Here is a 15054-nt window from a genome sequence, read left to right as displayed (position 1 = left end):
GGTGTCTACAATCTTGTAATAATTCAGTGGGCCTGTATATAGGGCTACAGATACTCACTGTGCTGTTTGGTGACATGGTGTGTACCACACTCTTCATGGACGTGAGGAAGCAAAGGAAAAAGTTGTCTCAGGACATTAGAAAGAAAATTATAGACAAGCATGATAAAGATAAAGGTTATAAGACCATCTCCAAGCAGCTTGATGTTTCTGTGACTACAGTTGCACGTATTATTCAGAAATTTAAGATCCATGCGACTGTAGCCAACCTCCCTGGGCGTGTCTTCAGGAGGAAAATTGATGAAAAATCAAAGAGACAGATAATACAAATGGTAACAGAAGAGCCCAGAAAAACTTCTAAAGAGATTAAAGGTGAACTTCAAGCTCAATGAATATCAGTATCAAATTGGACCGTCCGTCATTGTTTAAACCAAAGTGGACTTCATGGGAGACGACCAAGGAGAACACCATTGTTGAAAAAAAAATCATAAAAAAGCCAAACTGGAATTTGTCAATCATGGACAGATGAAACAAAAATGGAACTTTTTGGCAAGGCACATCAGCTCTATGTTCAGAGACGGAAAAATGAAGCATATCAAACAAAGAACACTGTCACTACTGTGAAACATGGAGGAGGCTCTGTTATGTTCTGGGGCTGCTTTGCTGCATCTGGCACAGGGTGTCTTGAATCTGTACAGCATACAATGAAATCTCAAGACTATCACGAGATTTTAGAGAGAAATGTGCTGCTCAGTGTCAGAAATCTTGGTCTCAGTCGCAGGTCATGGGTATTGCAACAGGATAATGGCCCAAAACACACAGCTAAAAAACATTTGAACTATTTTGAAGTGGCCTTCTATGAGTCCTGACCTAAATCTTATGGAGCATCTTTGGAAAGAGCTGAAACATGCTGTCTGGAAAAGGCAACCTTCAAACACAAGACAACTGGAGCCGTTTGCTCTTGAGGAGTAGCCAAAATACCTGTGGAGAGGTGCAAAAGTCTCATTGACAGTTACAGGAATCGTTTGATTGCAGTGATTGCCTCAAATGGTTGTGCAACAAAGTTAAGGGTACCATCATTTCTGTCCAGGTCTATTTCATGAGTTTTATTTATTTATGTTTTTTTAAATTCTGTGGAAGCATCGCTGTAAAGCAATGTCTGACTTTCATTTGTTAATTTTCAAAGATTTTTTATTTATTATTACTTTTGTCAGATTCAAGTTATTTCTGTGACCATTGTGGGTTTTTCTTTCATTAAACGAGGGGTACCAACAATTTTGACCATGTGTGTATATACACAGGAACTGAAGGCCCAGCATATTATATATAGAGGTGCTGAGGGGCCATCATATTATATATAAAGGGACTGAGAGGCAATCATACTTTTTGCAGAGGGACTGTGGGAACATCAAACTGTATATAAGAGGCTATAGGGGTATAATACAGTGTATAAGGGGCTGATGGAGCATTCAGGACATTGTTTTAAATGTGGCATTGTTAGTTTTGATTGGGGCATTAAAGGGGCACTATTACTGTTTTAGGGGCATTATAACCAAAAGTCCTTATCAGGGCTACTTCAAATAGGTTCTATTTTATAATAATACCACTATAAGTCTGCAATTACTTTAAGGTTAGCTTCTGGAGTAGGGAGAATGTAATAAAGGCATTTAGGCAGGGTTCATTGCATTACAGTGCCTGCTGGTACAACATTAAATCAACAGTCATTTTCAGGGCTAATTGAAAGAGATTCTATTCTCTAAAAGAGAAGAGCAAACTTGTTCAGTTCACGTCTGCCAATGTCAGGTTCTGTACGATCATTGGCCATTTCGCTCTTGCTCTGCTTACCAAAAATTTTCTCAAAAGTCAGCAATGTTCAGTAAGGGCGGCGTCCAACGGTACGATCTATCGTGCGATCACACGAGCGATCGTACCCGCCCCTGTCGTTTGTGCGTCAAGAGCAATTCATTGCCCGTGTCGCACAAAGTCGTTTACCCCCGTCACACATACCTCCCGAACGACCTCGCTGTGGGCGGCGAACATCCTCTTCCTGAAAGGGGAGGGACGTTTAACGTCACAGCGACGTCACACAGTAACCGCTCAATAGAAGCGGAGGGGCGGAGATGACCTCCTTCCTTCTGCATTGACGGTGGGACGCAGGTAAGGAGATGTTTGTCGTTCCCGGGGTGTCCCACGTAGCGATGTGTGCTGCCTCGGGAACGATGAACAACCAGCGCGCAGAAGGAGGAACGACATTTTGAAAATGAATGACGTGTCAACGAGTAACGATAAGGTGAGTATTTTTGCTCGTTCACAGTAGTTCGTAGCTGTCACACGCTACAATATGTCTAACGATGCCGGATGTGCGTCACGGAATCCGTGACCCTGACGACATATCGCCCGATATATCGTAGCATGTGACACGGCCCTAAGTGTTCGTTTGCAGAAAAAAACACTAGCGGCCCTATCACAGCCATGTCAAGAATTGGCATAGCTGTGTTTGGCCAGGGAAATCACTGTAAAAAAAAAGGAAACAAAAGGGTTAAAGCACGACATACTTACCGAGTCTCCTTGCAGCTGTAACTGCTCCTGCTGCTGTACTTCTGGGGCCGCTGATATCCATATTCACTGCTTTCCCCACCCACTGGCGCCTCTGATTGGCTGCAGTCAGTCCCTACTCCCAGACAGCATCTGTGATTGGTGCAATCACACACCCTGTCTGTGCGTCTATATATTGGTATAAAATAAAGAAAGAAAGAAATTGGCATAGAGTCTCCCTATCTATTGATAGCAGCACAGATAATATGAACAGCTACAGGCTGCAGCCCCCAGCTATGCGCTTATCTTGGCTGTGTATCAAAATAGGAGTAACAGCATGCAGGTTTTTAAAATAAAATTAAGCACATTTTTTTAAAAAGGGCATGCGGAACCCCAATTTTGATATCCAGCTAAGATAAAGCTGTTGGTATTCTCAGGCTGTAGAAACCCATGCTTATTGGGCCCCCAGCTTTTAGTGGTAAACATGTCTCAGCACTGGGACTCTTAGGGCATGTGCGCACGTTGCGTTGTTTCACTGCAGAAAATTCTGCAGTGATTTGACAGCTCATGTGCGTTTCAAATCGCTTCAGAAACACTGCATAATAAATGCAGTGTTTCTGCAGAAAAAATGCCGATTTCGTCTGCTCTGGATGTTGCCTCTCCCATAGACAGAGCGGGACCTGTATCCAAAGCGTATGAAAGAAGTGACATGCTGCATTTTTGAACGCAGTGATTTGGATCAAAATTTCAGCATCCAAATCACTGCGCTCTCAAACGCAACATGCGGATTATGCATAATCTTCATAGATTGTGCTGGGGACGCAGGATGCATGCATTTACGCTGCAGTGCTAGACACCTCGTAAATGCATGCAATATGCATACATGCACATACAGCCTTACTGGTCTGTGGCTATGAACTCTAAAACATGGTGGAGCCGATTCATCAATGTGAGCATGGACAGAATGAGGCACTGTGCCCCCACTCGGCCAATTCATTAATAATTCAGATATTATTTACACCTGATGTTACTCTAGTGGTATTTTAGCTGAGGGTCTTGAGGAGTATGGATGTAATGAATTAATTAAGTGTTGTGTGCCTCTAGTTTGGTGCATCCTTCTCCACAGTGCCCCCTAATTAGGGTATGTGCGCACGCTGCGTTCTGTCAAGTACAGAAAAAAACGCACCCTCTGGCAGACTGGACAACTGTAAGCACTGCGTTTGACAAAAAAAATGTACCCAAAACGCATGCATTTTGGATGCATATTGAATGCGTTTTGAATGCATTCTGGATGCATTTTTGACAGAGCGTTCCCACTCGGCTCTGCTATATCCCCATAGAGCATGGCTGGCTGCTAGACAGAGCTGAGCAATCAGAATGAACTCGGATGAACTTCACCTGACTTCACTGTCATCACGCGGCTCTGTCTGTGTGTCGTGGCCTGATTTACAATCAACGGTGAAGGACTCACCAGTGATCGCAAATTCCCTGAGTGACTGAAGTGAGCCGCACGATCAGCGGTGCCGTCACTTAGGTTACCAGCAGCCAGCTGGAGTCCTCCACACGAGACCGCAAATCACCTGAGTGACGTCACCACTGACAGCGTGACTCACTTCAGTTGCTTCGTGGAGCTCACAGAGAGCGGTCGTGGTCTGTGGCCGCTCACTGTCAGCTTCCGATGTAGCATAGCTGAAAGAGTCGGTGGGACCTCGTGTGGATTACGTTGAACCTGGAGGGCTGTTTGGGGATTAATAAAGTGGTGAAAGAGGGTGAATTTTTTTGTCTTTTATTCCAAATAAATAATTTTTTGGGTGTATGTGTTTATTTTCTTTAACTTACAGATTAATCAATGGGGGGTGTCTCATAGACGCCTGCCATGATTAACCTAGGACTTAGTGGCAGCTATGGGCTGCCATTAACACCTTATTACCCCGATTGCCACCGGACCAGGGGAATTCGGGATGAGCCGGGTAGAGTCCCAGGACTGTCGCATATAATGGATGACTGAAGTGAGCCGCGCAATCAGCGGTGCCGCCAGTCAGGTTACCCGTGGCCACAGCTGAAGTCCTCCACCTGAGACAGTTGGAGGACTCCAGCTGTGGCCGCGGGTAACCTGAGTGACATCACCGCTGACAGCGCGACGTTGCTGCGTGGAGCTCACAGTTAACAGTCGTGCTCTACGGCCGCTCCTGTCAGCTTCCGATGTAGCAGAGCTGAAAGCATCGTGGGACATCGTGTGAATGACGTCGGACCTGGAGGGCTGTTTGGGGATTAATAAAGTGGTGAAAGAGGGTGCTTTTTTGTACCTTAATTTCAAATAAAGGGTTTTTCAGTGTTTGTGTTTATTTACTTTTACTACAGTTTAGAGATGGGGGTGTCTCATAGACGCCTGCATTCACTAAGCTAGGACTTAATGGCAGCTATGGGCTGCTATTAGCTCCTTATTACCCCAAATACCACCGCACCAGGGCAATCGGGATGAGCCAGGTAGCCTCCTGGGACTGTCGCATCTAAGTGGCTGATATCTAGTGGCTGATAGAAAACAATAAATTCTAAAAAAATTAATCTAATACTGTGGCCTCCTTAGCGCTCTATCAGACCGTGCTTCTATACTTTACTGCATCTAATGGATGTGGCATTTCCGGGTGGCTGCTGGCTGATATTTTTAGGCTGGGTAGCTCCCCATAATGGGGGGCTCCCCATCCTGAGAATACCAGCCCTCAGCCGTGTGGCTTTAACTTGGCTGGTATCAAAATTGGGGGGAACCGCATGCCATTTTTTTTTAATCCTTTATTTATTTATTTTACTGGACGATATAGACCCGCCCACTGGTGGCTGTAATTGGTTGCAATGAGACAGCTGTCACAGCGTGGGGGCGCGTCTGACTGCAGCCAATCGTAGGTGCCGGTTTGCGGGGGAAGCAGTGAATATGAGATGGAATAATGAGCGGCCCGTATTTTCAAAAGCAGGAGAAGCCGCCGGAGCAGTGTGACAGCTGTGCAGCGCTGCGCCGCATCGGTGATCGGTGAGTATGAGAGAGGGGATGAGAGGGAGAGACCAACCGACCAACAGAGAGAAAAAGAGACTGACCAACCGACAGAGAGAGAGATCGACAGAGAGAGAGACCGACAGACAGACAGAAAGAGAGACCGACATTGACAGACAGATAGAGAGAGACCGAAAAATCAGTGTTTTGTTTGTCAAAAAAGCATGCAGAACGCAACAAAAATGCAGCGCAAAAGCACAGCTAAACATTTTAGTTGCATTTTGAGTCAAAAACTTTTGACATCCTTCATTTATTTCAATGGGTGGAAAATGCAACCAAAATGCACAAAAAAAGTGACATGTTGATTTTTTAAAAAAGCAACGTGCGCATGAAATTTGCTGACTTCTCATAGACTTTGCTGGGGAAGCACAATGCATGCATTTTGACAATGACACGCTGCAGTTTTAAGCGCAGTCAAGATGCAGGAAAAAACACAATGCGCACACATAGCCTTACTGGTGCATACAATGTCAGTCTTAAATAATCATCTCTGATGTATTCTGACATCTTTCTATCTTATCCACCATTTTTCGAAGAATTTGTGCTGCAGAAGCTCTTCTGAGGGCTTAGGGGCACTTTGCACACTACGACATCGCAGGAGCGATGTCGGAGGGGTCATGTCGAAAGTGACGCACTTCCGGCATCGCACTCGACATCGTAGTGTGTAAATCCTAGATGTTACGATTAACGAGAGCAAAATCATCGTAATCGTATCATCGGTGTAGTGTCTGGGAATTCCATAATTACGTGACTGCGACAGATACGATGTTGTTCCTCGTTCCTGCGGCAGCACACATCACTGTGTGTGAAGCCGCAGGAGCGAGGAACATCTCCTACCTGCGTCCTGCAGCTCATGCCGGCTATGCGGAAGGACAGAGGTGGGCAGGATGTTTATGTCCCGCTCATCTCCGCCCCTTCGCTTCTATTGGCCGCCTGCCGTGTGACGTCGCTATGACGCCGCACCACCCGCCCCCTTAATAAGGAGGCGGGTCGCCGGCCAGATCGACGTCGCAAGGCAGGTGAGTCCATGTGAAGCTGCCGTAGCGATAATGTTCGCTACGGCTGCTATCGCAAGATATCGCTGCTGCGACGGGGGCGGGGACTATCATGCTCGGCATCGCAAGCATCGGCTTGCGATGTCGCTGTGTGCAAAGTGCCCCTTCGACCAGATAAGACAACCTTTGACCTCCAAACGCATCAGTGATAAAGTATTGAGATATACAGTTATAGCAAAGTGTTAGGGTACCATCTCATGTAGCGTCGCACCAACAAACCCACCAGCGATCCGACCTGGCAGGGATCGTTGGTGTGTCGCTACATGGTCACTGGTGAGCTGTCAATCAGGCAGATCTCACCAGCGACCAGCCACCAGCGACTCATGTAACGATGCTGCGCTTGGTAACCAGGGTAAATATCGGGTAACTAAGCAAAGCGCTTTACTTGGTTACCCGATATTTACCCTGGTTACCAGCGTACACCGCTTACAGGCTGCCAGCGCTGGCTCCCTGTATACGTAGCTATGGTAAACATCGGGTTACTAAGCAAAACGCTTTGCTTAGTTACCCGATATTTACCCTGGCTACCTGTGCAGGGAGCAAGCGCTGGCAGCCTGTAAGTGGTGTACGCTGGTAACCAGGGTAAATATCGAGTAACCAAGCAAAGCGCTTTGCTTAGTTACTCGATATTTACCCTGGTTATCAGCGTACACTGCTTACACAGAGTCGGTGCTCATTGGTCTCCCGCCGTCAAACACGCCGATGTGTGCTGCACAGTGGAAGACCATCGAGAAAAAAAAATGAACCAGAACAGTGTGTAACGATCAGCGATTTCACAGCAGGGGCCAGGTCGCTGCTTAGAGTCACACACAGCGAGATCGCTGATGAGGTCACTGGTACATCACAAAACCTGTGACTCAGCAGCGATCTCGCTACGTGAGAACTACGCCTTAGAGATTCATGGAAATCTCATGCCTGTACTTTTTTTGCTGTGGAAACTAACCTGTGGTGCGATTTTAAAATCTGCAGCAGGTCAATTTGTCTTGCAGTAAATATGTGTTTTGATTGTGAATTTCACCATAGATATAGAATGGAATGAGAAGAAGAAAATCCGCATGTGAAAAGGCATATGCATTTATATTGTGTTGCCAAGGCAGAAACGTAGAATAAATGAATGTAATAAGAACCTGACTTTATCAATAAAGTTTAATGAAGACTAAGGGGTGCTTTACACGCTGCAACATAGCTAGAACTTGCTAGCGATGTCGAGCGCGATTGCACCCGCCCCCATCGCATGGCCGATATGTAGTGATCGCTGCCGTAGCGAACATTATCGCTACGTCAGCGTCAAACGCACATACCTGCTCTGCGACGTCACAGTAGCCTCACCGAACTGCCGCCCAATAGAAAAGGACGGGAGGAGATGAGCAGGCCGGAACATGCCGCCCACCTCCTTTCTTCCTCCTTTTCCAGTGGATGCAGGTAAGGAGATGTTTGTCGTTTCAGCGGCGTCCCACATAGCGATGTGTGCTGCCACAGGAACTACAAACATCATCATTATTGCAGCAGCAACGATAATTGGGAATAGGGGGTGATGTCACTGATGAACGATTTTGAACGTTTTTGCGACGATTCAAAATCGCTCATAGGTGTCACACACAATCACAAATTCCGTGAACCCAATGAGATCGCTTTAGCAATATCGTAGCGTGTAAAGCCACCCTAAGTATCAGGAAATATCCAAATGGAAGCAGCTTTACTTAAAACATATATATATAGATATAGGAAAAAAAGACAAAAAATGCAATAAGACAGAAGCGAGAAAAGTGCATTAAAATGCAATGAGAAAAACGCAAGAACCCAATTTACCTAATACACTGTGTTCCAAATTATTATGCAAAAAATATTTTTTCATATTTTCCTAAATTAACTTTATGAATTACAGTCATTGTTATTTTCCAGTCATCTACTATTCGAGTATAATTGAAATGTTTTTGATCAGACTGCCTATGAAAACAGTATATTTTTAAAAATAATAAACACTCAAAGTGCACTCAAAATGCATGTTCCAAATTATTATGCACAGCAGAGTTTTCAACCTTTTTATTTTTATTTTGAAAAACAAAATGGTCAATTGTGAAATTATAAGCATTATCAGCTTATCACAAAATGAAATCAAATAGTTTTCAAGTCAAAACTTAATTCTAGGTGATGTTACATTTGCACATAGGACCCCTTGTTTGAAAGAAGCTTCTGAACTCTCTCGTCCATTGAATTTGTCAGTTTTTGGATGGTTTGTGCTTCAATTGTTTTGCATGTGGACAGAATACCCTCCCAGAGCAGTTTCTTAGATGTGAACTGTCTCCCGCCATCATAAACACTCCTTTTGATGTTGCTCCAGAGGTTCTCAATGGGGTTTAGGTCAGGAGAAGATGGTGGCGACACCATAAGTTTGTCCTCTTTTATGCCCATAGCAGCCAGAGATGCAGATGTGTTATTTGCAGCATGAGACGGTGCATTATTAGGCATGAAAATGATCTTGCTGCGGAATGCACGGTTCTTCCTCCTGAACCATGGCAGGAAGTGCTGTTTTAGAAACTCCACATAGATTATGGAGTTCATCTTAACCCCTTCAGGGATCCTAAAGGGGCCGACAATCTCTCTCCCCATGATGCCAGCCCAAAACATTACTCCACCTCCTCCTTGTTGGCGCCTTAGCCGTGTTTTCATGGGGTGTCCATCAACCAGCCATCCTCTACTCCATCCATCTGGACCATCGAGCGTTGCACAGCACTCATCTGTGAACAAAACAGTTTGGAAGTCAGTCTTCATGTATCGTTTGGCCCACTGGAGCCGTTTCTGCTTGTGTGCAGTGGATAGAGGTAGTAGACCGGATGGCTTACGCACAGCTGCAAACCTCTGAAGGACCCTGCATCTTGTTGTTCGGGGGACGTTGGAGGCACCAGCAGCTTCAAAAACTTGTCTGCTGCTATGACAAGGCATTTTAGCAGCTGCTCTTTTAACCTGACGCAATTGCCTGTTGGAAAGAGTCCTCGATTTTTCCTTATCAGCACGCACACGCGTGTGCTGTGAAGCAGCTACATACTTCTGGATTGTGCGATGATCACGATGAAGTGTCTTGGCAATGTTGATTGTAGTCATGCCTTGTCAGCAAAATACCTATCTACTTTGAATACGAAGAAAATTTTTTTTTACAAAATTATCAGCTTTATTTGAATATATTAAAAAAAGTCCTTTGACCAGAACAAACATGATACCAACACCGACACATATAGTTAGCAGTAACACATATAAAAGATGACAATAGATAGTCTCAAACCACTTTGTGGAGAATGAATAGAAAGGTTTTGAGTGAATGCCTAACAGCACTTCCACCCTAGATTACATCAATATTTAGGGAAGTGGGTGGGGCTATATTCTGACCTTAGTTTACCCCTCAAAACACTATCCCTGCCTATCAATGGAGCACATCCTTAGTTACACGATGCCCCCATTCCTCGGCGGCTCACCCTTAAATGTCCCTTCTCTATCCCTTTCAAGATAATTTGGACGTCTCTACATGTGGTACAGACCACCATTAGGACAGGCACATATAGATTTCACAGATTAGTTTGATGAAGACAAGCAAATTCAAAAATTAGGATTTTTTTAGAACTTATCTCCAAATCTGTCTCCCAAGTGCCTAGAGACCGTCCGACAGATCTTTCATTCAACAAAATCCATGTGATTTCATTTCATCTTTACAAGATCTCATGATTTCATTTCATCTTTACAGGATCTCATCAATTCTTGCCCATCATATTCTTTATACTGAGTCCTTGTGCTTTTATTTAATCTTTTCAGGAACTCATCATATCTCATCTCATCTCGACGCGTTTCACTGCATACAAATGCAAGACGGAGTTCATCAGGAGATTTTTTCATAGAAGCATGATAGCCTTTAGATGTTAGTGCCTCCAGGAATCAGAGCGGTGTGAGTCACACCGCTCTGATTCCTGGAGGCACTAACATCTAAAGGCTATCATGCTTCTATGAAAAAATCTCCTGATGAACTCCGTCTTGCATTTGTATGCAGTGAAACGCGTCGAGATGAGATGAGATATGATGAGTTCCTGAAAAGATTAAATAAAATCACAAGGACTCAGTATAAAGAATATGATGGGCAAGAATTGATGAGATCCTGTAAAGATGAAATGAAATCATGAGATCTTGTAAAGATGAAATGAAATCACATGAATTTTGTTGAATGAAAGTTCTGTCGGACGGTCTCTAGGCACTTGGGAGACAGATTTGGAGATAAGTTCTAAAAAAATCCTAATTTTTGAATTTGCTTGCCTTCATCAAACTAATCTGTGAAATCTATATGTGCCTGTCCTAATGGTGGTCTGTACCACATGTAGAGACGTCCAAATTATCTTGAAAGGGATAGAGAAGGGACATTTAAGGGTGAGCGGCCGAGGAATGGGGGCATCGTGTAACTAAGGATGTGCTCCATTGATAGGCAGGGATAGTGTTTTGAGGGGTAAACTAAGGTCAGAATATAGCCCCACCCACTTCCCTAAATATTGATGTACTCTAGGGTGGAAGTGCTGTTAGTCATTCACTCAAAACCTTTCTATTCATTCTCAACAAAGTGGTTTGAGACTATCTATTGTCATCTTTTATATGTGTTACTGCTAACTATATGTGTCGGTGTTGGTATCATGTTTGTTCTGGTCAAAGGACTTTTTTTAATATATTCAAATAAAGCTGATAATTTTTTTTAAAAAATTTTTCTTCGTATTCAAAGTAGATAGGTATTTTGCTGACGTGATATTGATTTGAGATACCTCTAAAAAACTAGTTTTTGAGATTTTAGTCATGCCTTGACCTAAATACTCCATAATTTGTTGCTTCTCAGCAGCCGACACATCCTTTTTCTTCCCCATTTTGGCAAAAAATGTAGGCTGCTTAATAATGTGGAACATCCTTCTTAAGTAGTCTTGCCTTTATTTGGACACACCTTCCAAACTAATTTGCACAGGTATCTGCAATTGCTTTCAGTGATATAAAGAGCCCTGACACACATCACCATCAATGAGTTTAAATGACAAAAAAATAATGTCTAACCTTATCACTCCTAAACTCTTTTTGCATAATAATTTGGAACACAGTGTAAGTACTGAAATGGTGCAGAAAATATCTTACATCAAGAAGTCACCAAATATTGAATTGTAAAGTGCTGCGTAATATGTTGATGCTACATAAAAAAATGTATTATTATTATAAACTCATCATAGGAACATAGTCTAAAAACTAGAAATAACATATAGAAGTTGTCTTTTCAGTGATGTGGTTTACGCCAAATACAGCCTCAAAATAAAAGGTGAATAAAATCCCTTTTTTTTCTTATAGTATTTCTCTTGCTTTTAATCTACAGTATATGGGAATTTTCTACACAAAACAGTACAAAGCCGAAAATGGAAGGAACTATCCAGGTCAATAACAATGTATCCAATTATTCCAGCTCAGCAGATTTCGCTCTCATAAAAAGAAATCTGGACTGCAGCAAAATAAAAATGGAACCAAAACAATAAGCACTCGAGGCTAGAAGTAGCTGTTAATTTGCAAGACGATATATAAAATTCAAGCAGTGGAAGTCATCACAGGTCACACTACTTTCACACATTGATCAATAGGTTCAAAGGTCAAAGAATGCATCCCTTCACAAAGGACTTACATTCTAATATTATAAAAATATACATTTCTCAAAATGATTTTTTTTGTAATTGGCTGGCTGACATTTTTCTGAACTTAAATGGGCCATCAAAAGGTTTAATACATAAGGATAAGGCTGCACATCAAACTTAGATAATAGTATAATTCCATAAGCATACCGAAAAATATTGAAGCATACAATGAAAAATGCCACTTGCTAACTTGAAAGTGTGAATAATGAAATGCATACCTGCCATGAATATTAGGAAAAAGGAGATATTTAGCAGTCGCATTGATCAAGGTATATGTTTATATTGGAGTCCCTAGCTCTATGACCCTAACTGTGTGTCATCTCATTGCAATTAAAAACTGCTGTGTGTAGAGAGGGGTAACCAAGGACTTGCTTACCGTATTTTTCGGACCATAAGAGCACTTTTTTCCCCCCAAATGTTGGGGGCAAGTGGGGGGTACGTCTTATGGTCTGAATGTCGCTGCGGGGAATGAGGGTGCTGCAGTGGAGCGGGTCATCGGGGGCATGAGCAGGCTATAGCCCCGCCTGCCGTGACCACGTGGGCCCGCTCATTACATATGCACGCCCATCCTCCTGCCCATCATCTCTCAGCGCTGAATCCAGTGCTGACAGGTGGGCGGGGTGATGGGTGGGGAATGAGCGGGGGGGTGCGCGCATAATTAACAGCCGGCCCGCATGATCACCCCTGGCAACTACAGCCTGGAGTGATCATGTGCGGCTGTATTCACTGCCCTCCGTGCATCATTATCAGCGCGGGGTGCAGTGAATCAGTGTACTCACCCGTCACCGTGTGTGGAGCCGTCCCCCTGCAGCATCGCGATGTCTTCCTGTCTGTGCCGGTCAGGTGACCTGTGGAGAGAGCGGTGAGCACAGCGATGACGTCATTGCTGTGCACGCCACTAGTGTCCACACAGATCAGCTGACCGGCACAGACAGGAAAACATCGCAATGCTGCAGACAACGGTGATGGCTCCACACAGCGGCGCTACAGCTGAGACCGAGAGCAAGATGATTGGTGCTGCAGGGAGTGAGGAAGGGTGAGTGTAAACATTTATTTTTTTTTCTGTGCCATAGGATACAGGCCATAAACCAGGTTGGGGGTATTTTATGAGCAGGATGGGGGTATATTATGAGCAGGATGGGGTATATGAGCAGGATGGGGGTATATAGCAGGATGGGGGGTATATGAGAGGGATTGATGGGTGTATATGATCAGGATGGATGGGGTATATGAGCAGGATGGATGGGGGTATATGAGCAGGATGGGGTATATAGAAGGATGGGGGTATATAGCAGGATGGATGGGGGTATATGAGCAGGATGGATGGGGGTATATGAGCAGGGTGGATGGGGGTATATGAGCAGGATGGATGGGGGTATATGAGCAAGATTGATGGGGGTATATGAGCAGGAAGGATGGGGGTATATGAGTAGGATGGGGTATATGAGCAGGATGGGGGGTATATAGCAGGATGGGGCTATATGATCAGGATGGATGGGGGTATATGAGCAGGCTGATGGTATATGAGAAGGTTGGATGGGGGTATATGAGCAGGATGGGGGTATATGAGCAGGATGCTGGTATATGAGCAGGATGGAGGTATATGAGAAGAATGAATGGGGGTATATGAGCAGGCTGCTGGTATATGAGCAGGATGGGGGTATATGAGCAGGATGGATGGGGGTATATGAGCAGGATCATATACAAGGCAGGAGGATTGTTACCAGAATGGGGTACCTTAGTAGAGAATTTGGGGACATTACCCCCATAACAGTGTCAGCAGCAGATCCTCGCCCCATAACAGTGTGTCATGACTACATTTTGTGGTTAAAATTTTATTTTCCTCCTCTAAAACCAGGGTGCATCTTATGGTCAGGTGCATCTTATAGTCCGAAAAATACGGTATATAGGAGGTGGAAAAAACATGGCCGAAATGGGAGGATAACTGAAGTGAGCACTAATATATATTATGAGTGCAAGCCAAAAAAATACATTATACATAAGGATAAGGCTGCACATCAGCTCACTTCAGTTACCCTGTTTAGTAATATGAAGTTTTTCTCTGAATGTGAACACAGCTCCGCCCCTTTCGGCCATGCTTTTTCCACCTCCTATATAAGCAAGTCCTTGGTTACCCCTCTCCACACACAGCAGTTTTTAATTGCAATGAGATGACACACAGTTAGGGTCACAGAGCAAGGGACCCCAATATAGAGATATACCTTGACGAGGTTTTGGGGCTCAGTTACATTGATCAATGCGATGCCAAATATCTCCTTTTTCCTAATATTCATGGCAGGTATGCATTTCATTATTCACACTTTCAAGTTAGCAATTGGCATTTTTCATTGTATGCTTCAATATTTTTCGGTATGCTTATGGCATTATACTATTATCTACATGTGCAGCCTTATCCTTATGTATTATGTATTTTTTGGCTTGCACTCCTAATATATACGAGAAGGTGGCCCGATTCTAATGCATCGGGTAGTCTAGAATGTGTATGTAGGTTAGCAGATTGAATAATAATGTAATGAATGGACTGGATGGGTTAGGTTCAATTTAGTATTCTTCTAATTGTTTATTGGTTTTAAAATGACAAACAACAGAAGGAACAGTTTTAATAGATGAGTCTAATGTTTAATGATGTCCATGGCTTGTAATGAAAGAAGGCTATGAACAAAGTAAAGTAAAGTTTAGTGTAAAGTTAAGTAAAAATATTTTTGTACAC

The sequence above is a fragment of the Anomaloglossus baeobatrachus genome, chromosome 2 (assembly GCF_048569485.1).
Source record: "Anomaloglossus baeobatrachus isolate aAnoBae1 chromosome 2, aAnoBae1.hap1, whole genome shotgun sequence".
NCBI classification, from domain to species: Eukaryota; Metazoa; Chordata; class Amphibia; order Anura; family Aromobatidae; genus Anomaloglossus; species Anomaloglossus baeobatrachus.
The sequence above is the reverse complement of the archived record's forward strand: the minus strand, read 5'-3'. Positions refer to the sequence as shown.